At 40.5% G+C, this 24500-nt stretch overlaps 1 long non-coding RNA gene across 2 annotated transcripts in view; it reads left to right on the plus strand.

Moving 5' to 3' along the window:
* The window catches only part of LOC135407754 (uncharacterized), a 61113-nt gene extending 37515 nt beyond the window's left edge, over positions 1-23598 (plus strand). The window contains exon 3 of one of the 2 annotated variants that reach the window (XR_010427007.1): positions 1860-2399. This is a non-coding gene — a long non-coding RNA (uncharacterized LOC135407754). Of the gene's footprint in view, positions 1-1859; positions 2400-23121 lie in introns of those variants that run through there. The other variant, XR_010427006.1, reaches the window with a different exon arrangement.
* Positions 23599-24500: the final 902 nt, after the last annotated feature.

Below are 24500 nucleotides of genomic sequence, written 5' to 3' on the forward strand. Positions count from 1 at the left end.
TGCCACACCCTCTCATTTCAGAAAATAAATGTTTTATATGTTAACTACTACATATAAAGTAAGTGCTACGAGAAGAGCAAACCTCTGTGCAAATCTCATAAAATGTGTCCATGTTATGAAGTATGCTGTTAAGCCCAAATGGGGTGGACTAAATGGATAAACTAAAAATCTGTTTCACCCATGGAATCTGCTTATAATTATAAAATCCTTAATTTAAATGTTAGAACTATTTGGTAGGATTTGTTAGTGAATGTATACTTTGAGAAATTTGCTTAACTGAGGTTCTATTAAGAAAATACTTATTAATGACATTATTATTTGAAAGTCAGCAGCTTAGAATAGCTCTCCTGTCTCTGATGAATAGCATGGGGCTAGTGACATCTTTTCACAGATTTAGTTTATTTGTGTGACATTATTTATGTGAAAGAAGCCTTTGCTACAGAGTTTTTTCCTGATTTATACCAGTCTCTTTTTTCCCTATACTCTGTCTCTTGCTGATAAATTTACTTGGGTTCACAAAGTAAACAGAATTTCAGAGCCAAAAAGTGATTTCTGCTACTTTCATATCATATAGGATGGTATGGCTCTAAAGCAGTGGTTGTTCTGTTTCTATCCATAGAAAGCACACTTAGGAAGCTGAATTTTCTCCTGTGCATTCATGTAGAATGCAATGTTACATATAGAATTGTATTGACTTTTAATTTTTCCACTGTAGGGTAATTTCCAGAGAGTATAGGGACAATAAAAAATGATATGTCTTGAAAATATTAATTGCACACATTTCTCTGGGTCATCAGCGATGGGATCGTATTGAGAGTCATCATACATGACTTCCAACAATGCCAATTCTCTTAGGTACTGGATGGCGTCTTCTACCTTGGTCCACTTCCTCATGGGGCACGGTAAATAGTCTTTAAATGGAAACCTTTGTCTCGCACTTAAGACAAATCGCGCCCAACATGAGGCTCGAATAAATTTTAGAACTATAAATTTTAGAAATATTCTTAGCTACGTGCAATTCTTGTAAAGCTATATATAGCTTTCAGATTTTGACTAGTGATCAGAAAGCACATGATATTGTGCCTGGGCATCAAGTTCACTCTTGAGATCCTCTAACATCTTTGTGAACTTCTGGGGACAAGACTGACTATTCTTCAATCAGATATCGAGAAAGAGATATATATGTGTTTACTGATCCTCTTCATTTAGTCTGGAGTCTGGGCTTCACTATTCCCTGTATCATTTGTAAAGCTAGATACAAAATGCAAAGCAAAAAATTGTTAGTAAGGCTTCTGCCAAATAATTTTTGGACTAGAATGCAGCACAGTTAAAATGCATTCCTGGGAGAGTGCAGGTGTGTTATCCTCAGCCGAATACATAGCTTTCCCTGTGTATTTCTTTTTGTCTGTAGCCAAGTTGGGGCTTCCCGAAGAAAGAAGTAAGGAAAACTCATCAGGGACTGATCATGGACTATCTGGAAGAAGTACTCCTTTTGTGTTCTCTTCTTATATCTCAGTGATCTTTCCTCTTCATGAAAAAAAAGAATCATGGGTATCTTACTGGTTGTTTTTTTGGGAAAGGAGCAGCATACTGATTGGATTAAAATGCCTCATGTCATGTACTGATTGTGCTGCAGGAGAGCCTTTTGGAAATCAGAAACAAATAACAAAATTTGTCAGTGCTTTACTCGAGATGGAAACAAGCAACTTGCTAGAGAACATGCAGGTTTTTAGTAGACAATCAGAAAAAAATGGGGGTCTTTACATAAAACCACCTATACATAGGCAGAATCTGACAGTTTTGTTCTGTACAAATGAGCTCCCATTGCTCTGCAACTTTTTTTCTCATTTATCCAACAGGCTGCAAAAGAAAACACCATGGAAAAAGACTGTAGAAGAATTAAACTCTCACAGGGGTTTCCAGGCTCTGCCCTTTCTTCCCTTCTGGACATTCATCCTCCTGAGTCACTGCAGGCTCAAGAGGAAATTGCATAGCTCTTGCCTAAGATGGGGGACTGGAGAAGCATGTGGAGGTTGGTCATTGCAAGAATGCCAAGAGACCATGATAATGGCACCAGGATTTTCCTTGAAACCAACAAAAGGAGACAAGAAATGGCCAACACCCACAAAAAGATAATATCCCTTCAATGATGTAAATAATAGATTTACTTTTTAAAATATTTGCTGCTGGAATACACCTTTACAAAGTGGGTGCCTGCTTAACAATGTCTCCCTGCCCCTGCTCTGCATGTTTCACTGCTTCATTTATGAAGAATTGACATTTATGACATAAATATTTTAATTTGGGTTGTTTTTATGTCTAAATATGCACATTTTCAAAAGAACTCTTTCCATTAAAATATATAAAGCAAATAAATGCAATATATTTTGGGCATTAGATCAGAAGACTAGGTTTTTTTTCATGTCACCTCCTAAGGGGAGTACACATTAAATTGCACTTTGCATGGCAAAATAAGTACAGCTTTTCATCATCACTGGCTCTCAAAAAAACCTTAGTTTTTTAGTGGGACACACAATCTTTTGCTGGATGGTGCTCTGAAAGCAATCTAGATGTTTCTCCATTAAATAAGTGTGAACACAAGGAATATTCCTCCTATTGCCATTGAGTAAGTCCCTGAAGGAGCTCCTGAAAAATTTGGGCTGAAGATTGCTTTCAGATTTGTAACAGATTGGTGCTTTTTTAAAGTGTGCTGTGTGTGCGCCTGCATTGTATGTATGTGGGGGTGGGTGTGCGCATGCAAGCAGAGATACAAAACATCCTCATGGTCAAACATCAGTCAAATGGAATATAGCCTGTGTTTTGGCTTAGATTGGCAAAGAGGAAATTGAATGCTTCAAAGGATTATTAGAACATTCTAAAAATTGGAACATTTAAATGAGGAAAGGAAAAATATGAAGCAGGAGAGGAAGATGAAAGAGAAACGCATGCATGTAAAACTAAACACAACAGATAAGTGTCCCGCTTTCAGACTTTTAGTAACAGTGACTGCCAAGCTTGGTCTTGACTGACTGCCAAATGTGATGATTTTAAGACATGCAAGACCTTATAACCCAAGAAACACCTCAGATGAGTAACTTAGGACTTTTCTCAAGCTCTCCCTTTCTCCTTCTAGTGCTAGCTTTAATGTATTTCTTTTATATATGGACATTTTTTCTACTACACACTTGCCTCCCTTCCTAATTTTCATAATACAGAGTTTTGCTTCAAAACCCACAACTATGTTAGGATAAGGGTTTTTTTTTTGCTGTCTACTAAGCAGAAATTTTTGGGTTGTTAGCAAGAAGAAGATACAGCTGATTTTTTCCCCCTCCTTTCTTTTAAATGGCCATGAAGGTAATCTGGAATGCCTGAAGGTCTTGAAAAGATCTGTAGCTAGGATCCATGAAATTGACTCCAAAAGTTACTCTAGAACCTTTGGAATAATATGTTTTAACAAGCATAGACAAGGCTGAGTATGCTTTCAATATGCAGTAGATAGTTGATAGGAAAGTCAAAGCTTTAATTTGCCCTCAAAATTACTGGGTCAATATCTGCCAAAATAAAACCTTGGTGTGCCAGAAAATGCTCAGAAAACAAAGATTCTTGTGTCCTAGAGACTCTGCAAGAGAGGCCTTAGTTTTGAGAGGTTTCTTCAGGCCTGGAGCACCTTTCCCTCTTACCGGTTAGCACTTTCTCTGAGGATGTAATATTAGCTTGTGCTTCTGTTAAACAGCCCTCAGTCCAATTTCTAAAGTAGGACTGGAGAGGCCTTAAGGTCAAATCCCATTATAATTAACTGGAGTGATTCTCAACTTTTATCTAAACACCCAATATCTTTTGACCTGAGTTCCAAACAGCTTCTCAAAGCAGCTACATCCAGTATCTGACTCTTTAGAACATTATTGCACATAGTTTCGTGTTATTGTTCTTAGTTTAGCATGCTTTTCACACCTTTTTACAGCTGGTTGAACTATTTTTTTTCGAAACTAATTATCTAGGAAACATTTCTGTGGATGGTTCATTCTCAAAGTGAACCTGTATTTTTGTAAATATCATAATAATTTGCACGTTTTTCTGGATGACTTAATAAAAAGTTAGTCTTCAAGTTGCTGATACATTGTTCATATCAACTATCATGTTTATTCTCTATGTACTACTTTTATGGTTTCATGGTTTGAGATAGTCCCCAAATCCAATTCCCTAGCTCCATCCCCCCTCCCACATCTCAACCTAATGTGAGATGGGTTTTTTCCAGACAAAACACACCAGACTCAAAGTGGGGGAATGGTAATATATTACAATGACTGTACAAATAAATATAACATCACATTATACACATGATTACAAACTATCTCTACCATGACATATAGTATTTACAGTGGATCAGGTCTCCTCTCCCCTCCAAATAAAAGTCCAGGAGGGAAAGAAGGACGGATCCCTTCCAGTCCTTAAGCAGCAGGATCTTCTGAGGCAGCAGTCTTTCTGTCTTCTCCACATGCAGCAGCTGATAGCTGGCTTTCTGCCAGCACTCAACGAGGGAGATATCAAATTCCCTCGGCCCCATCGCCTCAACCGAGGGGTCTTCCGTGGGCTTCGTAACCCCAGACAAGGTCGTATCACCACGTCATATCACGAAGACACAGGGGGGTCTTCGTGAAGGTCTGGTATCTCCAGGAGACTCAGCTCCTTCTTGCAGGGCCTTTGTGCCACTGCCTCGCAGGCTGCCACCAGGGCAGCAGTGCAAGGGGGGGGGGAAGGTCAACTCCCCCCGCATTCCATCTGGCCGTCCCAGTCCAGCTCCGGGACGTCTTTTGAGCTTCTCAGCTCTCTCTCTCCGGTGCTGCATGTCTAAAACTCTTCTCCTAAATAGGAGTCCATGTCCCTCTTCTCCAAGAGGGTCTCCAAGGGAGTTTTGGGGAATCTGGTATCAGTCTTACCCCAAACTCTGTCTCTCAGCTGCTGGCTCTCTTTCTCCTGGCTCTGTCTTCCAGGAGTCTTCTCTGCGGTGCTGCATGTTTCTGTTGCTCCTTCAGTTCAGGTCCTTATCAGTCCTGGCTCTCTGCCACCGTTTCTCTGGTCAGTCCCGGCTGCTGTCTGTGCCCATGGAGAAAAGCATCTCCCGGCATAACTACAGGCACCTAGCCCAGCTTTATGCTGTTCCAGGTCCCTGCAGCCCCCCAGCCAGGGGCTGGGAGGGGGCCAGAGGCCCCAAGGGGCACAGAGCCCCTACCTCGTGGCTCTACAACATGGCCACCTCTTCTCAACAACCAAAAACTACAACTCTTCTCTTCCGGTCTGGTTGTGATATGTTTACATTTCTGCAGGAGCGCCCATTGGGCAGAATTTCAAAACTTCCAAGGGTTTCCACCCCTTGGGGTCTACCACTTTTCTCAGCCTCTGGGGGAAAACAAGATTCAAACCACGACAATGGTTTTTGAAATTTTGTTTTCTCAAGCATGAAAACAACTGTAACAGATCATGGCAGTGTACTCATGGCTACTAGCCTTTCTTGAAGGCAAATAAAGCTCCACTCCTTCCATTCAAACAGGAATCTCTTTACTGCAAATAGCAAGTTGTACAAGGGAATAATGTGTTCCAGCCAATTATCCAAGCCCATTTTGGTTTTGCACTCCTTTGCTTAAAAGACAATGAGACTGCAACCAGACAACAAAGCTTAGATACTATCTAAGCAGTCATTTTGGAAATGTCAGCTATTTTAGCAGTTGGGTTTTTTGGATCTCTTGCTACAATGAAGAAGAAATTTTTATGGATTTTACAAGGAGTTACTCCCTTCATCCAGTGTCTTGTGCCAAGGTGCGGTAAATAAAGTCTTGAGTTTTAGATAGTTTTTCTAAAGCTATAGGGTCCCACTTGGCTGAGGTGGTGTTCATTGTGCTACCACTACACTTTCCCTGTACTGAGTCAGTGGTGCCATCAGCAGCTGGGTCAGATGACTGGGACTATAGCATATATTTTGACTACATGAAGCAGATGCTCTTCTTTATTTAACATTGATTTAAAATCAATCTGACTTCTAAGTCTTACCATCTGCAAAACACATAGGCTCAGGAAGTATGACAGGGATTTTGATTAAGTACATGTTTTTCTTTCCTCTTCTTTTAAAGGTATGAGCGAAACATGAGGAAAATGACACCCAAACTTCCGTGGTGTCTGAAGGTTTTGAAATGCTCAGCCAACTTTTTCTTTTTTTTTTTTTTTTTTCTCCAACCATAGTATATTATTTCTTACATCTGGGTTTCAGGAAAAACAGGAAGCTGATGAGTCAAATGTCCACAGGGATTGCCCTTATGGATGTTTCAAAGATGTTGGCAAGAATGACGTAAATCACATCAGACCTCAGCTTTTGAGGCTTTGGTAAAGAATGCATCACTGAAAAGGCTTCAGAGAGGAGGAAGGCCCCTGGCAGGGAGATGGTAATTGCCATATCAAGTGGGCTATAGTCAGAGTTGCCTGAAGTCCACTCTAACTGCAGCTAGCAGTCCTTAAACACATTCCCCTTACAGAAATATATCCATCTTCCTCAGTGACTCCATTAATGGGTTGGAAAAAGGTTGTGGAGAAAATAGTTTGTCTTCCAAGCTCAGCACAATTTTGAGATAGTTATTCTTATCTTCCTGAATGGGAAAAGACAGTTTTAAGAGCGAGTGCAATTTCTGCTGTGCTGTATTTGCTGATCTAGCTACTGACAGTACTTGAAGGAATTTTGCTGCATCTTCCTGAGTGGGTGCTAGTCTAGCTGAAGAATGGAAAACTGCATGAACTAAACTGGGATTTTGTTACAGGCCCGGTCAAAAACCCACTCGCAAATGAATTTCCCTTGGACAGTTCTCTTACTCCATTGCAGCCAGTACTATGTGTGTATTACACTATAATTTCTATCATGTATTGCAGAATAATTAAAAGTCAATTAAAATCAACTTTCCCAGCAGTTTACTTGACACTTGCACTGTATAAACAGGAAACTTTGAACTCCACAGTGAAGAATACTCAGTATAAAAGCTAACATGATCTAGCTAATTTATGAAAAAACTGTCATGAGCAGAATTTTTTTACCTTACAGTAAAAATAATCTATTTATGACTCATAGTTAAATTCAGTAAATTAGGTAAATATTAGGTTAAATAGTAAGATCATGCCTAGTTTGAGTAGTTTTAGCTTTGGAGAGCCAAGTGAAGGATGGTTTATATGAGCTCATGTAATAAAACCACCATTTAATAGAGGAGAAAGAAGAGTAGAATAACTCAGTTGTCCCATTAGAGATGATAAAAGTTTGGAGATTCATGGTTTCATTCATACACTCAGTAAAATATGCCTTGAACACATCAAATTCCAGGTCTGATGCACATGATTCTAGGATCAGCACCTGAAAATAATGAAGTATATGGCTTCATCTTTCTTTCCCTTTCTACAGCAAAAAGTAGAGAGGCTGGAAGTCTGGGTGAATAAGAGTCAGATATATCAATTAATTTAGGAAGAAGCTGTTTTGAATTAAAAATATGACAAATCCCAAATGATGGATGTTTTTGGGTTTAGTTAAAAACAGAGCAAATGTGGAAACCCAGCTTGATTTGTCTTTCATTATTTTAAAATTAAAAGCACAAATTTTTTTTTTTTTTTAGGTATTTGAGTCATGTCTTACTCTTTACAATTGTTTGGGCTTTTTTGGTTTTTTTCTCTCTTGTATAATGGCATTATAAATGGTAGGAAAATACTCTTTTTGTAAAACTGCAATACGATATAAAATTTTGAAAATATAGTATACAGTTTAAATAAAAGAAGCAAGCATGAAATCAGCAGAGAACCTGTCTGCAGACATGTTTTCCCATATGAATGCAACAGATAAAAAACATAATAAATTCATTCATCTACACCCACTTTAAATATCTGAGTTGATCAGCAGTTTCACTGATGTGCGGCCAGACTTTGAAGTCTATCTTAGTTCTCTGGAATTCGACCAGCCACTTTCCAGACCATGTAATGCATTGCAGATCTTTCCACATTATGTATTCCAGATGGCCATATTCTTTGTGCATTTTTCCCTTCTTATTTAGGTTACTGGGGTAATTTGGGAATAAAACTTGCATGCTACAAAGTGACAACTGACATATTGTTATGCTATCATGCTGCTTAGATACTGATGATGGTCTGTAATTAATGTTTATGAAGTTTGGGTTTGTTGTTTTTTTTCCTCTCTTTCAATCACTTTTATGCCCCTGGAGATTCTTCATGCATCAGATGTAAGGCTTGAGTTTCAGAGGTGCAAGCACCCAAAACTTTACATGAAATTACTCATAGCTGGAAAAACTTAGCACCTTTTGTGGATCAAGCTGCTGGTGAAGGCAAGTTTCTCCTAGGATTTCTGCAATAAGGAAAGCAGCCCATAAATTGAATTAGCTGAGGCCACCAAGCTTCCCTTAGGGACCAGATTGTCTATATCATCACAGTCTTCTGCCTAAGGTTGCATTTAATCATTCTCACAGGCCTCAGCAAGATCTTTTCCACTGCCACCCTGAAAATAGTAGCTAGGTAGCCAAGTAATATATGGCTCTTGATCTCCTCAAAGGCTCTGAGAGAATACTACATCTTGGGAGATACCTCTATGCTGTTTGTGACTCAGACCTCAAGATGGATCTTCATCTTCCACTTCATACTGTCTGTCCTACTACACAGACCTGAAACAAAGCCTTGAGTTTCCTAGGGCTACATTATTCTCACCTCCCTGCCCTCACTTTGCACTAATCTCTCATTCCTTCCTTGAATCTGATAAGTCAGGAGAAGCTGGAACCCATTTGGAAAAAATTGTAACTCCAGAAACCACTACTTGTTGCATGTTTACTACAGTAAAAGAAAAAAAAAAGTCACAGAAAACTGCCAAAAGCCTTAGAGAACATAGATCTAAAATCTGCAAATACTTAGGTAAAAGCACAGGCAAAAGTGTCAAATGTTGGCAAAACTGGGACTATTAATGCTATCAGAAAAAAAACATTGTGGAATACCATCTAAACATATGTCATAGTTTGAAGCTCAAACTGCCACAACGTAATACCATAAGTTTTGTTCAGTAGACAGATGAAAATTTCATCAGCGTAGACAAATAACTTTTCGTTTTTTTCCAATGCAATGCCTCATACAGTATCTGTCTTTAAGAAAAAATATTTCTGCTTTAAGAGCTAGTTAATTGAAATAACTTGTTTTATATTGGTACTCTGCTAATGCCATCTAAAAATGCAGATATGGCTGAAAAAATAGGTTTTTCTTCAAAAGGATATTCTTTGCGCCAGTGACCTACTATGTCCACCAAAACCTGTATCATCACTGAAGAAGTGTGGTGTGCAATCTTGAAATGGGACGTGGGGTAAGAGCAGATTTGTCAGAGATACCAGAATCCATGCTGTTTTCAGTCTTTCATCATTATTAGCTTCCTGGCACAGCAAATGTCATTTAGGTTGCAAAGGCAAAATTATTGGAAAAGGAACTCCCCAGAATATTGTCTGACACCATAACGAAATAATGGAAATCTCTGCTTCCCTCCCTGCCTGTGACTGTGGTCCAGTCCCAAAAATGGCACTGTCTGAAATAGGTATTTTGTGACTATAGCCTGATGCTCTTTACTAAGATAGGAGTAGTACATCTTCTCCAAATGTGATTTTTGTCTAATGCTGGAGACATTCCCCAGCGCTATCTCAGATGCCCCATGGCTGCTTTCACGGCCTCCCGAAGTGTTACTGTGAGAGCCAAGTGCCCACTAGTGCTCCAGTTTTCAGGAAGATTCTGGGGAAAGGTGCTGGCATTACTAAGGTTATTGGATGTCCCACAGGAGTAATGACTGCTTGACTATTTGTCCTATGGTTTTCTTGAGTTCCCAGACAGTCTCCCACACTCCCTAAAAAGGCATTCTCTTCAGTGCTTTACCTGCTCCTCTGGTATATACCAGAGGAAAGAGATTCTATAACTGTATTTGTAGAGGGATAGCATGGCTAAAAAGTGAAACTACAGTCAAATTTCATCCCAGACAGTGTGCTTTTTGCACAGATATCACATGATTGTTTCCTTAGCTGTTGCATTTGCAAATAAGTTCTGTGTTTATTCAGGTTCCTTCTGGAGCTCTTCTTATTTTCACTATGTTCACAAGGAGCACTTCAAACCAGAGCAAATTAGGAACTCTCTGAATGTGGTGATAAAATAACAAAGCTCTTCCCAGTACATTTCAGTAGGTTGGTGGGGGTTTTGCCAGCACCTGTGACTGACCAGCTGTTAGCAGGGAAGAAAGCCATGAAGCTGAAGAGTGCTTATTCCATGTTCTTTCACAAATCTTCACACTCAGAATAATACAGTTCAACCTCCAGATACCAACTTTTATTTTCTGCCTTTGTTCACCAAACAGGAAATGAAGGTATTTTCATATTTGCTGCAGGGTATAACATCAAATGAAAGTACAGCTTCCTGCTTCAAAAGAGGGAAATGCACTCATTGCCACAATATGCATGAATCCTCAAAATATCTTCTTACTCCCTCATTTGGGTTAATGTTAATTTTTTTATTTTAATTCTTGAGAGATGTGGCTCTTCAGCATTTCTCTGTTCTATGACACTGTTGCTCAGTTTGGTGTTTTGGGGATGAAAAAATTCTTCAGCAATTTTTCTTACAGACTGCCTTTTATCCCCACTGTTGTGAGAAAAATATTGGAGGTAGCTACTTAGCTTAGCTTCTGCAATTCTTATACTACTCATGCTCTTATTTTTAATATCATTATGTCCCCAAGGTGTATGGGCATGCAGTCGTATTTTGTGTGGAGATTCTTACGCTTGCCCTGAGTTTGTTTTTTCAACCCAATACAGCTGCTACTGTCCAATACACAGCTCCCAGTTGAAGTAGGGAAGGGGGCAGGATCTAGTTTTTCACATGAACACAGCAGATTTATTTTCCTGATGCCAGAGCTGGGGCCTGCTGTTTCTGACTCCAGGATACTGCCAGTCCTCAATGGGTGCATATCAACAGTGTTTCTGTGCCCCTTCTCTTTGGCCACTTGCCTTAAAGGCTCAATTAATCACATGCATTTTCACTCCTGATTTAAGAAACAAATTAACCTACTAAATTAAGTGTTAAGAATTCAGACCTAAGGGACTGGATACCTTCTTCAGTACGGCACCAGAAACTATACGTGAGCAAAAGGAAACAAAACAGTACAAATTACTTTTTTCCTTATTTGCTTCTACGTATCTTTGCATTATTACCACCAGAATAACCAAGCTGAGAATGAATTCAAAGTTCTGAGTGACGAGGCAAAATGATTGACATGGTTACATCTCTCCCATTGTACAGTTGATTGAGCCAAAATCAGAGAATCACAGAATCACAGAATCACAGAATATGCTGAGTTGGAAGGGACCCACAAAGATCATCAGGTCCAACTCTGGCCCTGCCCAAGACCATTTGCAAGAGTCACACCATCTACCTGAGAGTATCATCCAAACTCTCCTCGAACTCTGCCAGGGTTGGTGCTGTGACCACTGCTCTGGGGAGCCTGTTCCAGTGCCCAATCACCCTCTCGGTGAAGACCCTTTTCCTAATATGTAACCTAAACCTCCCCTGACACAAATTCAGACCATTCCCTTGGGTCCTGTCACTGGTCACCACAGAGAAGCACCTGCCCCTCCTCTTCCCCTCACAAGGAAGTTGTAGGCTGCAATGAAGTCTCCCCTCAGTCTCCTCTTCTCCAGGCTGAACAGACCAAGTGACTTCAGCCTCTCCTCATACGGCTTCCCCTCAAGGCCCTTCACCATCTTTATTGCCCTCCTTTGGATGCTCTCTAAGAGCTTAATATCTTTCTTTTATTGTGGTGCCCAAAACTGCACGCAATATTCAAGGTGAAGTCTCACCAGTGCAGAGCAGAGAGGGACAATCCCCTCCCTTGACCAGTTGACAATGCTGTGCCTGATGCCCCCCAGGACATGGTTGACCTTCCTGGCTTCCAGGTCACTGCTGACTCCTATTCAACTTGCCATCGACCAGGACCCCCACGTCCCTTTCTGTGGCACTGCTTCACAGCATCTTGTTCCCCAGTCTGTAGATACATCCCAGGTTGCCCCATTCCAGGTGCAGAATCTGGCACTTCCCCTTGTTGAACTTCATCTGGTTGGTGATTGCTCAGTCCTCTAGTTTGTTGAGGTCTCTCAGTTGGCTGATCAAACCTGGTAGCTGCTCTGCTGTCAGTTGGCCTGTGAGTACTGTCTTCAACCCTGGCAAGCCAGCAGCCCATTCACAACCATGTAGCTGTCATTAGTTGAATTCAATGGGTTTCACTATCAGAAGATATGCAGAGGTACAGTGACAATGGTGACACTGTATTACAATTTGGTCATACCTCTATGGTATGACCAAAGCCACACTCCCAGAGGAGCAGAACAACAGTTCTCCTCTAGAGACACTGCTCAACAAGAATATTTGTCACAGTTTTGACCAGGAAAAGGAATGATTTCCACCTATGCCCTAGAAAGGTCTAGCCTCTGATATTTGTTTCCATGTTGCAGCCTGTGTTATAGATGAAATCTTTTGAGGACTCTGCTAGATGTTGGTAGCCTGTCTGCAGCTCCAGGACACTTTTCAAGATGTCTATCCATAAGGGAATGTGCTATTTTGGAGGAGAGCATGTGAGCCTGCACACCTGGAACCCATTCCTCTTCTTCCCCAGCGTCACCAAGGAATGAGACAGGCTATATCCCTGCCTCATCTTCTTAGTGCCCATATATAGATAATAGATGTTGCATACAAATTTCTCTAATGCCTTGCTTGAGGCCTTGCTGGTAATGTCTGCCTTCTCACCCTCCTCTGACAAGTTCCAGTGGTTCACTGTGTGCACTGCAAATGGATACCTTTTCATCTGATTTAAGGTGATCTATGAACTTCATGGAGTGTTCTCTACCTCTAGCATTGTGAGATTTACCAAACAGGATCCTGACATCCAAGTTATTCACTACCTTTACGATTTTGTAGATGTGTCATATCATCCCTGAGCCCTCTCCTTTCTGCATCAGTCATGGTCCTTCCAGACCCTTCTTCTAAGGCTATGCTCTGCCAATCAAAGCATTTTGCTTTCCCTTTTATGTGTGTTTTCTAACTACATTACACTCCTCTCAGGCTCCAGAGACAGGCTCTGCATGCAGCACTACAAGGTTTTATTAGGTGGCAAAACAATGTCTTCTGCCATCAGGATCCTTCTTGTTGATGCCCAACATATTTTTGGATTTTTTTAGGCAGCCAGGAGGGTTTACTTAACTAAACTGGAGGAGAGAGCAAAGCTGTATCCAGAGACTTGAGTGCTTTGGCTGCAGAGAATTAATCATCAGAGAGGGTGTTCAGAGAGGGAGCAGAGAGCTGCTGAGAGTCATGGCTGGTGTATGTGAGGGCATAAGTAAATTGTGGGTTATGTCGAGTGTTTGTATATGATAAAGTAACAGCTTTGAGAGGGAGAAGAAACTGGTAACAGCTTTTCCTTTGCATCGTGGTAGCCCAAAAGAAAACATGTAATTAATTTGCAGTCGCTTCTGAAGAGGAACAGTAGCCTGGACAAAGGGTCACTACTCAGTAACCATGTGTTCTGTGGATAGCATTTATTGCCTCAGACTGAAATGTTTTAAGGCAAAAATTAAAAAAGAAAAATAGATGCCTCAATCTTTGAACTGGGGGTTGGGTTTTCTTCCTTCAGCAGTGAGACAACATATATTTTCCAGCACATTTCTCAGATAACTGGCCAGCTGGCTCACTTGCTAAGGGTGAGTTTTCAGTGTCTGGCAATGTCCTGATGGATGACCCATTAGTGGTCAGAGATCAGAGACTTGGTGTTCATGCTATGAGATCACTCACAACCAGATTTCCCAGCCTCCTGGGAAGAGCCACAGTCACCATTTCTCCACTGATTGACTCCCAGCCAGTGTAGTAGGAAAGGAGAGTATCAAAACCCCCCTCAATTCCAATTCAAACCACTGAAGAGCACTTTTGGTGCTCTACTTTTACTTTGGTAAAAGAAGATTTTAATCAAAAGCCATATATCCCATAGAACAGTAAAACACTTCTAGCAGAACTACTGAAATGCTGATTACGATAAATATTTCCTTCAGGAATGTTGTTTTTATTTGAGTTTTCCCAGGAAATCAGTGGGCTTCACTTAAAATTTTCTGTGGAGCTAACAGTGTTTGTTGAACGTTGTGGTTACATGAAGCACGTTGCATATTCTAATTTATCATTCACATATTTTTAAAATCATTTCTCATCAAACCCCCTCCACTACAGGTGCACTTCAGGAAAGACAGCTAATAATCTGACACGATTTATGTAGTGAAGACCTGACACCTCCAGCCATTCTTTTCAAGTGCTGTTGGCATTAGTTAATATTTTCCACCTTTACTTTAGGTAATTTCCTAGTTTTCTATAGACAAGAAAAACATTCCAATGACACCCACAGCTCCAAACCACTACTTAGCACATAATGAACTAATTTAAACAAAGTCAGTTTGATTCCAATTTTCTGCCATGTGAAGCAGATGCCTTTGCCAAGGCCAAGAGCCATACATACAGAACAGTAGCATGTGAACACATTCCTAGCTCTAGGTGTAAATCAAGCCTACATAGTACTACTTTTCAAACAACATTAAGTATAAAGTAAGAAAATATATGAATTTACAGGCTTAAGTATTCTGCATTTGCCATTTTATTCCAGGTCACGTCATACTGGTAAAATTTTGCTTTTTGTAAGGTTTTGTTTGCTTGTTTGTTCTGGTGATGAAAAGAAGGTTCAGCAGCTGCTTATTTTGTCTGTTGTGAAAGTGTGGTTTTGTACTAAAATATTTGTGACAATCTGATGAAAACATAAATCAGCACAAAACTAAGCTTCTGAAATTTAACTTCTAGCATTAACTATTGAATAAAAATAGCACCTTTTTTTTACCACAGTGCATCCTACTCATACTGAAGCAATGATGACTGCAGCACAACCTGTGTCTGCAAAAGATGTCTTTCAAGCAATATACATATTCATGTATTTGCATTTCAAGCTTTTGTATTTTTTTTTATCACCACACAGCATCAAAAGCAGGGTTTAGAACTGCTAACAAAGTCAGAATATACAATAGTATCTCTCTAATACTACCACATGTGACTAACAATGGGACTGCAATAACAAGCTACTAATTTAAAAGTCAAGGCTTCATGTCTTTAAGTCATAGGCTTTCTGACACAACTACATCTTAACAAAAAGCAAACACTACCTTAGGAAAGCATTTGATGCTTTCAAGTCATTAATGGTGGACAAAGATGCTCTCTTTGAAGAGCTACGAGGCTGGTGAAGGGACTTGAGCACAAGTCCTATGAGGAGAGGCTGAGGGAGCTGGGGTTGTTTAGTCTGGAGAAGAGAAGGCTTAGAGGCAACCTCATCACTCTCTTCAACTACCTGAAGGGAGGTTATAGCCAGGCGGGGGTTGGTCTCTTCTCCCAGGCAACCAACAATAGGACAAGGGGACATGGGCTCAAGCTCTGCCAGGGGAGGTTTAGGTTAGATGTTAGGAAGAAATTCTTTACAGAGAGGGTTATCAGGCATTTGAACGGCCTACCCAGAGAGGTGGTGGATTCACCATCCCTGGAGGTTTTTAAAAAGAGATTGGACGTGGCCCTTAGTGCCATGATATAGGAATTGGAGTTGGATCAGGGGTTGGACTTGGTGATCTTGGAGGTCTTTTCCAACCCAACCTATTCTATGATTCTATGATTCTTTGCTGTGATTTTGGGAAGGAGATACCTGTCCAACCATCTCCCTTCTGCTACTACAGAAGGTAGGATTATATACTAACGAAACCTTTGCTAAAAGAACAACATTTTGGTATCCATGAGAGCAAAGGAGATAATTTGCTGCTTGGGCACATTTTGCCTAAGCAAACACAGCAGAGAAGTTCTGTCAGCAGTCCTGAGACAGTTGAGAAGTGATTGTATGAAGGAAAGAGGTGGTGAAATTTTCTATATAGTGTTTTCCTATTTGTTATTTATCCAATGGCAGGTTCAACTGTTTATCCTCGTTTTATTGTCTGATCATTATCTTTAAGCTATTATTGAATGCATTTTGTAAGTGAATTCAGAGCCAAAAGAGTAAGTAAAGGCACACAGAACAAAAGTCTGAGACAGTAGGAGCTGAGCTCACTTGTCACATTGCAAGGTCATTTAAACAAAGGAAACAATTTGAGAACCTTCCTAGAAAAAATACAGGGTCTTTAAATACAGTCATATCTAGAATGATCTACAATCATCATCTGATGATTGTAGAGTCAGAGTGTGAACTCTGACTCTGTGATGGACATAGTGGCAGAAAATCACACATTCAGAAGGTAACGATGCAATGTATGTCAGTGACCCAGACATCTGTGTACCTAATAAGTAAACAACTCCTGGAGAACACTTGGAGCAATACCAAAGAGACAACATTCAGAACAGATGTGTTTCAGGAGTTTTGTCTCAGACTAGCTCTGATTCTAGTTTGTGCTGAATGTCCATTAGCAGTGGGAATACACTCAGTGTGCTACTAAGTGATGTCCTCTGGTTTAGTTAACCATAAGGGAATGTGGTTTATGTGCCCTGAGACCAGTGAGTGATCTGAAACTCCATGAGCAAAGTTGGAGTGATTGGGAGACTTCCACAAAAGCGCTTTCTTACCTAAACCAAAACACTAATATTACCTAGTGGAACTAGAGCAGCAGCTCCTTCTGTAGGCCAGCACTTCATGCTAACTTTAACCATAACTCTAACCCTTTTGCTCATTGTTTCATGAGACTGATAATCTCTTCACTGCTCTGGTTCCATGACAGTGTAACTCTAGTGACAGACACTGACAAAACCAGAAATCACTCATCAGTATATGCTTAGTATGTAATGCATATGTTAAACAAAAACAAATGCTATTTAATATGAATCTCATGTACTCTGATGCAAATTGTTTCTCAAGATAACTTTGTACCTGTATGGAAGCTCAGGTCAGACAGTATCAGGTGATTCAAGAAGAGAAACCAGGCACACCTGTTATTTGTGGAACAGGTGTTGAGGGCAATGATTTCACTGGAGCTATCACCTGTACTAGACTTCAACCTCTTCCAAAGGCTGAAAACTATACAGTGTGCTGTAACACTGCAGGAAAGGGTGAGGCAGAGACACGGGCAGCATAAATGACATGGCCAGGTACTCGGGGCTAGTCTGCATGTGCCCAAACTGTGGACTGCTCTTTCTGTGGAGGCTTCCCTTTCCAATTCTCTGACCAGCATGTGACACAGCAGTGGCTTAGGTGTAGTTCCAGCCAGACTAGCTAAGCACGTATTGCACTTTCATCAGCATACCCAAGGAACTTGGTGAAAAACAGGATGTTTGGGGCTTTTTTCAGTACTTCAAATGAAACAATGAAGATAATTACTTATTTGTTTTGGAAAATGATACTGAATTTGTATCTAATTACAAGAAGTACCTGGAGGCTTTCCCATGGATGTTTGGGCTTTTTTTCTTCCTTCAAGAAGGTTTTTCGGCATAGCACCTTTTTTACAATCCTCTTCTTCCCTGAGGGATCAGCCTTCCAATACTGGCTCTGGCAAGGGTTCCCCTGGCTCTAACAAGTGCTCACCTTGAGTCTATGTTACTCACTGGGCCCTTGATGAATAATTTAATTGGCAAATGTGGATATACTGGATCCTTTTGCTGAAAAAGAAAATCGTGCTTCTTGAAACTATTCCATCTGGATTAAATTCACCTGAGCGACTGTTTCTGTGTCAAATATTTCACTTGATGTCTTTAAATGATTATAAATGGTAATACATGGTACTTTGATATTTTATGTTACTAAAAAGTGAGAAAACATAAGAAAATGCTTTGCTCCATTTCATGAAAAGAATTTTATTTCAGATTCTATTTCTCTGATTTTTCATTTTGCTTAGGTCAAGCAAAAAATCTTTTTAAAACACCCATATAACCCTTTTTCCCTTTACATTTGTGTGCTCCTTAGACTGACCAGCATCAGTAACAGTGTCTTTAGAAACCTGCAGGTGAGAATGATCTCATTCTGAATCCCACCTGACAGCTGATAGATTTGTTACAATTAGCAGGTGACAGGGCACAAGAATTTCAGCAACTGGTCCAATAAATCACAGAATCACGGAGTCATTTACATTGGAGAAGACTTCTTAGACCACTGAGTCCAAAAAATAAAGAAGTGGCGCATCAAAGCACATCTGGTGACCCTTCGATCCTGCAAGTGATTTCTCCACAGAAAATTTATTTCTTTTTTGGTGTTTCATGGATTTCAGAAGAGAAAGCTTTTTACTGGAATATATCTTATAATACTTTATCTTATTCAATGTTAATGTTTCTCATGCCAGAAAGTTCCTTTTTTTTTTTTTTTTTATAACCTGATAGTTATCTCTCTAGAAAAGGCCATTGAAATAATTTGTTGTCAATACCTAATGATGTCCAGCTCTGTCCTGTCAAATGGGAAAACTCTCACAGACAAACTAGAAGTTTACTTAAGTGGTCTGTCAGAAGAAGAATCAGGAAAGAAGACTGTAAGTACCAAGCCACTGGAGCCACTCCTGCTGGGGCTCCAGGCTCACAGGGCACATTTTGTAGGGCAGGCTCCTGTGTCTGACACAGACTAGTGGACCCACCTTGACGCCTGATGGGAGGGGTAATCACTGCCACTCTCTCCTCTTCAGTATCCTTTTGCAGGCAGCAGAAACCAAGAGCGTGTTGAAGAGCTTGAGAATGGAGCCAGGGCAATGGGCAGCCTGGGGGTTCCCCAGACCTACTGAACTCCTGAGTGAGGTGTGGAAACACAAAAGGACTTGCTTCAAAGCTGAAGAAATGGAAAAGATGACTGCACTCACAGACATACTCCAGAGCTCCGGAGCTGGAGCCTGGCCAGGACACAGGATACTGCAAGGTATCTGTCACCTGACTCCTTGCACAGTGCTCTGCTCTCCTCTTTAGGACACTTTGAGATCTTACAATGGGACATAAAGCCTCCTATAGTTTCTCTTTTGTTGCTCAAACTTAGCCATTTGTCTAGGAAAGTTTCGATGCATCCTTCAGTTTTAAAAATCAGGATTTTTGCCTACCTCATTCATAAATACCACCACAAAAATAGCATAGTTTTTCTTTCATTTTCATGTGTTAAATACTGTTTTCCTTCTCAAGCAAATGCTTCAGCATGTGCTAGGGTTCAAAATTTTTAATCTTACTAGTTTGATATTTTGCTAGAGGACAGAAAAACATGATTCAATATTGTTTATCAGTGATTTCCTATAAGTAACTGTCACACCCGTTTTTATTTCTGGATTCCAGAGAGAAAAAAAACAAAGAAAAAATGTTGACTGACCATATGTGTTTCGATGCTCTGTTTTCAAGAGAGTTAAACAGTCTTGATATTTTTATCATGGACTATTAGGAGTCTGCAACTGCACCAAAAATGACAGAGACAGCAGATAGGGAGGATAAGAAAGTGGAGATATTATAGATCACAAACAGAGATAAATAAAATACTAGCTAAACACATTGAAAGGCCAAGATGAAATTCCAAGAATATAACTCTGACATTGAAGGATTTCCTACTTGAAAATTACAGGACATTTTTGCTTCTAACTACATGCAAATGCAGGAGTGCAATCTATAAAAAATGTTGTGTGTCAGGGTTAGTGTTACATAAATCACAACCATCTCACTTCAGTCAGTTTTAAGCCAGAAAAAAAAATCCCTAAGCCCATTTTGAAATATAATACTTTGAACTGAGCCAAGTCTATTGCTAATGCATTTATTAATAATTCTGGCTTCCTGTGTATTTGGGAACATTTAGAGCCTCAGATTTCCAGCTGGGCTGCTTCATATCGACTAGAAATATGTCAGATTGTATAGTCTGTGATTGGATGCAAACCTTTCACATGCATGTTTTCATTTGAACCCAGATAAGGATCGCCCTTTTACAAAAGCAAAATGGATGTGATTAGGTACCATGCATTTCTAATTGCTCACCTCTGCTGAGTATTCACTGGGAGCAACCGAAGTGTCACACTGATTTTTGCAGCTGCCTTTGCAACCTTCTACCTATTCAGTGTATAACTTTTAGGTGCACTTCTAAATGTGCAGAAATAAAAAAAAAAACAATGCAGCTGGCAGCAGAAACTCAGAAAGTCTTTGTACTTTCCAGGACAGAGGTGGCACAGTTTAAACATGCCTATGATACTGAGGTCAGAAATATCTTCACTAAAGCTAAATGTCAAGTATATGCTAATTCTCCTGTTAAGTCAGATCAGAGTGGCTCTCCTCGGTGTGTTTTAGCCTGACAGCATTTCTCAGTTCCATTTCCTAATGAACCCCTGTATCTAGGGTAGATGTGTGACACTTGTAGAATGTGGCATATTATTTGAGATTGCAGACAGCTGTGCACACATCTTGCAAGAGGCCAAATCCTGCTCACTTCACTCCGCGTACGTTTGCCTTGTGTCTTTGTCTCCATTCCCCTAGATTAATTTCTATGCTAAGATGCTGCTACTGTTCTTGGCAAACACCCTCTGCTCACCCCAAACTTTTTGGGGCTCAGACCATGACCCCAGATGCATCAGGGAAAGCATGGTGATCAATGTTCTTCATTGTCCCCTGTTGGTGTCTGCAGAATAAGAAGGAGCAAAAGAAAGTCAAGGAAGATGGAAATCTACAATCATATTTTCCTTTATTTGCTGGTGTCTTGCTGGGACAAAATCATCAGGGATGGAAAAAAACAATATACCCCACTGAGGGTGCTCGAACTGTTTCTTGGGGCAGGAGCAAAGGAATGAGTAGAAAGCCTACTTCAGATAATACTCTGGGGACTGTGAAGCCATGCACTACTGTATTTGCAGTTGTATTTGCTGCTCTGGCTGCCCAACCCTTGCAGGTAGAATTGCATATGAGAGTTTGTTGGCTTTGCTCAGAATCACAGCACTGCTGTGATCCCCGGCTTGCCAGCAGCCTTTGACACTGCTGGCTCATGTAGCTCTCTATCTGGAGGGCTCTTCCTCATGAGTCTGGGGCAAGCCAATGTTGGAAAAGAAGCACTGTAAGTGCAGTATATTCATTGGTTGGGTAGAGCTGGATAAACTGCCTCTTGGGCCTCTTGTCCATGAGAGGAAGACATTGCTGCAGTCTGTGCCAGCTAAGATAGACCTGTGCTGAAGGCATCTTCCCTCTTTCCCCATTTTGTAACCAACAATTTGTAAGCATCAGCAGGTATAAACCAGTGTGATGTGCAATGTTCAAGTCAAAATACAAGCTTAAAAAGCAACCTAATTCAGGGAAAAGTTTACTACAATGCTGTAGTACACACAGCTCTTTTACGAGCTCTATATTGCTTTAATGCTACATAGCACTAAAATTTCCTTTTGTCTGCATTGAGCTTATTTGCAGATCCACTGTAATTTTGTTTAGTAGCCAAAACTTTCACTTCTGTTGAGAGCTGCTCTGTTTCAGAGAGGACAATATGTGGGACCTTGCTTTTACTCCAGTCAAGCATTGTTAGAGTTACAAATGGTTCCCTCAGGTCTTCCCTCATGCAAGTGTTCTGACACAGGGAATTTTTACTTTTTAAACCTTTTGGAAAAACATACAGCTAAGCTTCTGGGCTCTAGTTCAGGAAAGGACACTCCTAATGTTAAGCATATGCCTTGGAACTGCCAGTTAAACCAAGGGATCTGAAATGCATATTTCCATTAAATGTTGTCTGGATAGAAGTATGTTCTGGATTTGTGCAGTAATGAGGGTGTCCAGGGACAAACAATAACTACAATAGCAAACAATAACAGAGGAGATCTCATCACTCTCTACAACTCCCTGAAAGGAGGTTGTAGCCAGGTGGGGGTTGGTCTCTTCTCCCAGGCAGCTATCAGTAAGACAAGAGGGCATGGTCTTAAGTTCTGCCAGGGGAGGCTTAGGTTAGATATTAGGAAGAAATTCTTTACAGAGAAGGTAATCAGGCATTGGAATGGGCTGCTCAGGGAAGTGGTGGATTGTTCATCCCTGGAGGTTTTTAAGATGAGACTGGATGTGGCACTTAGAGCTATGATCTAGGAACCACAGCTGTGTTGGATCAAGGGTTGGACTGGATGATCTCAGGGATCTTTTCCAACCCAGCTGATTCTATGTTTCTATGATTCTATGATTTTTTTGATTCTATACTTTTTAGATTTGCATTAGTTCTACATTACCTGCCAACAAAAGCAGTGCCTACGCATGAAGGAAAGCAATGTTGACTACAAGGTAGTCAAAGGTATGGCTGCACCTTGCTGTTTTCAGAGAGATTGTTAGATTTTGGGCTTTAGTTCTTTAAGATCACTAGTGTTTTCTTGGAAGACCTGAGTCCTTCCAACACTCACTGCATTTACAGGCATTCAGTGCCTTGCAGGATTAGGTCCAGCTACACAATTCTGAAAAATCTCTTTGATGCTTGGTGGCTATATTTGAAGTTCATAGCACCATTTTTTTATTATTTTTATTCATGCATGGAGCACAGCCACTTCAAGCACATTCATATGTCTAAAACTGAGATAAAAAACCAAATATTCTGGGGTTTTAGAAAAGTTTCCAATTATTTCTTTTTCATACGTCCAAGTTTAAAGACAGAACTTCAGAACACATTTTTGGGCTGTGTCCACAAACACATGTGATGACGGCAGTGTTTGCTGCATACTACCTGCAGCAATGAGTTCCTATGCTGGAGAGCTGGAGGGGTCAAGTCACTAGCTAGTATCACCTTTCTCAAAGACAAGCGAAGTTTCCTGAGTCCTCTAATGGGAGGCATTTGTCACATGATACCTCCAATGGTCTTCCAAGTGTCAGATGCAACATAACACTTCTCAACTAAGACAATAAATCGGTTTAAATCTAACAGGAAAAAGACATTTGGCTCTGTACCATGCTTGATAAGCAAGAAACAAAATATAACATAAAGGAAAAGAAAAAAACAAAAAAATGGGTCATCAGAATATCTTTTACAGACTCCCTCTCTCCCCTTCCTCCCCTATTTTTGACTTTTTTTTTTCCCCATTTTCTCATCAGATGTGGTGATGGAAACCGAAGTATGAAGCTCCAGTAATTATCCCGGATTCCTGAGCCCTCTGTCCTTCAGCCGGGCCAATAATGAAGACAGAGGAGAGAGGCCGGGATGTGCCTGCCTGCCTGGAATGCGGCTGGAGCTGAAAGCTGACACCAGCTCGGTAGAAAAGGGCTAGCGAGCAAAGGCTGTCTCCAAGACAACAGAGTATTTTCCCTGTGATGCATTTACACAGTGGGGTTAAAGTTCTGTGAAAGCAACAGCTGTTGTAAAAACGTTGTATTAAATATGCTTAGAACTGTAAAACGTGTGCTCCTCATGTTGCACTTTGCTCGAGAGAAATGTGGAAACCTGCAGTATGTCTAAGGGAGTGTTTCTGCTCTCTCAGAGGCTGTTTTATAAATGTCATGCTCCATTTTCGGCCTTTTCCTGCTGAGAGAGCTTCTTCTTCAGACCATTTTCCTCTATAGCTGACTTTCAAATTAAAAGTTGACGACTAAAGCATGACTGGGTCTATACCTTACTTTTACCCCTTTAACCTATGCCTTTTGCTTGAGAGCTTGACTTCCTCTATATGCATGCTCTTCCTTTGGGCATAAGCAGCTGCAAATGAAGCCTGCTGATCCTGGTGCCACCCACACATGTGGCCCAGCTATCATTTGCAGTTCAGACTCACCAACACTAATATTTTTCCATCCCCAGAAAGCAAATCTCCTGAAATACTCACACATTACAGACTTTGTTAACCTCTGGGGAAAAACCTTCCATTTAGGTAAAATATTATGATGTTCAAAAATCAGAGGCTGGTACAGATTACAGAGTGCTTCAGAGCTACTCTCTTCTCACATTTTGCAATTTTTAGAGGCTTCTTAAACAATTATACAATTTTCAAGTCATAAGGCAAAGAGATAGACATTGTAAGGGCCTCATCCCATGTGACCTTCCTCAAGTGGGACTGCAGCAACACAATGCCCAGTAAGCCTCTGCAGGCACTGATATGTTGGCTTTATTTTTAATCCTTTCCATGCAAACCTTGTAAAAGCTGTTGATGCCGTAAGGTCCATCTGTTTTTTTCTTATTTTCCTAATTTTATAAGCTTTTTAAGCAGTTAAGTAGCAGAAGCAGGTTTTAGAAGCAGCAGCCCTTATTCCCTCACCCTTTAGCACAATACCTTACACATTCCCTACCCCATCACCCCATTCTATGTTCCCCATATCAGTTCTACCCCTGAATTCCAGTAGAAATGTTTAGTCTTTTGTCAAGGCAGGCCTCTTCTGTTAGAGGACATCTAATCTTGGCCTGAACCACAGAACACAGTCAGAAACTAGGTGACCATGTACCCTTTGTGCTCTGAAGCTGATGAAGAAAAGCTGCCAGACCCAAT

This window comes from Pseudopipra pipra, chromosome Z (assembly GCF_036250125.1).
Source record: "Pseudopipra pipra isolate bDixPip1 chromosome Z, bDixPip1.hap1, whole genome shotgun sequence".
Lineage (NCBI taxonomy): Eukaryota > Metazoa > Chordata > Aves > Passeriformes > Pipridae > Pseudopipra > Pseudopipra pipra.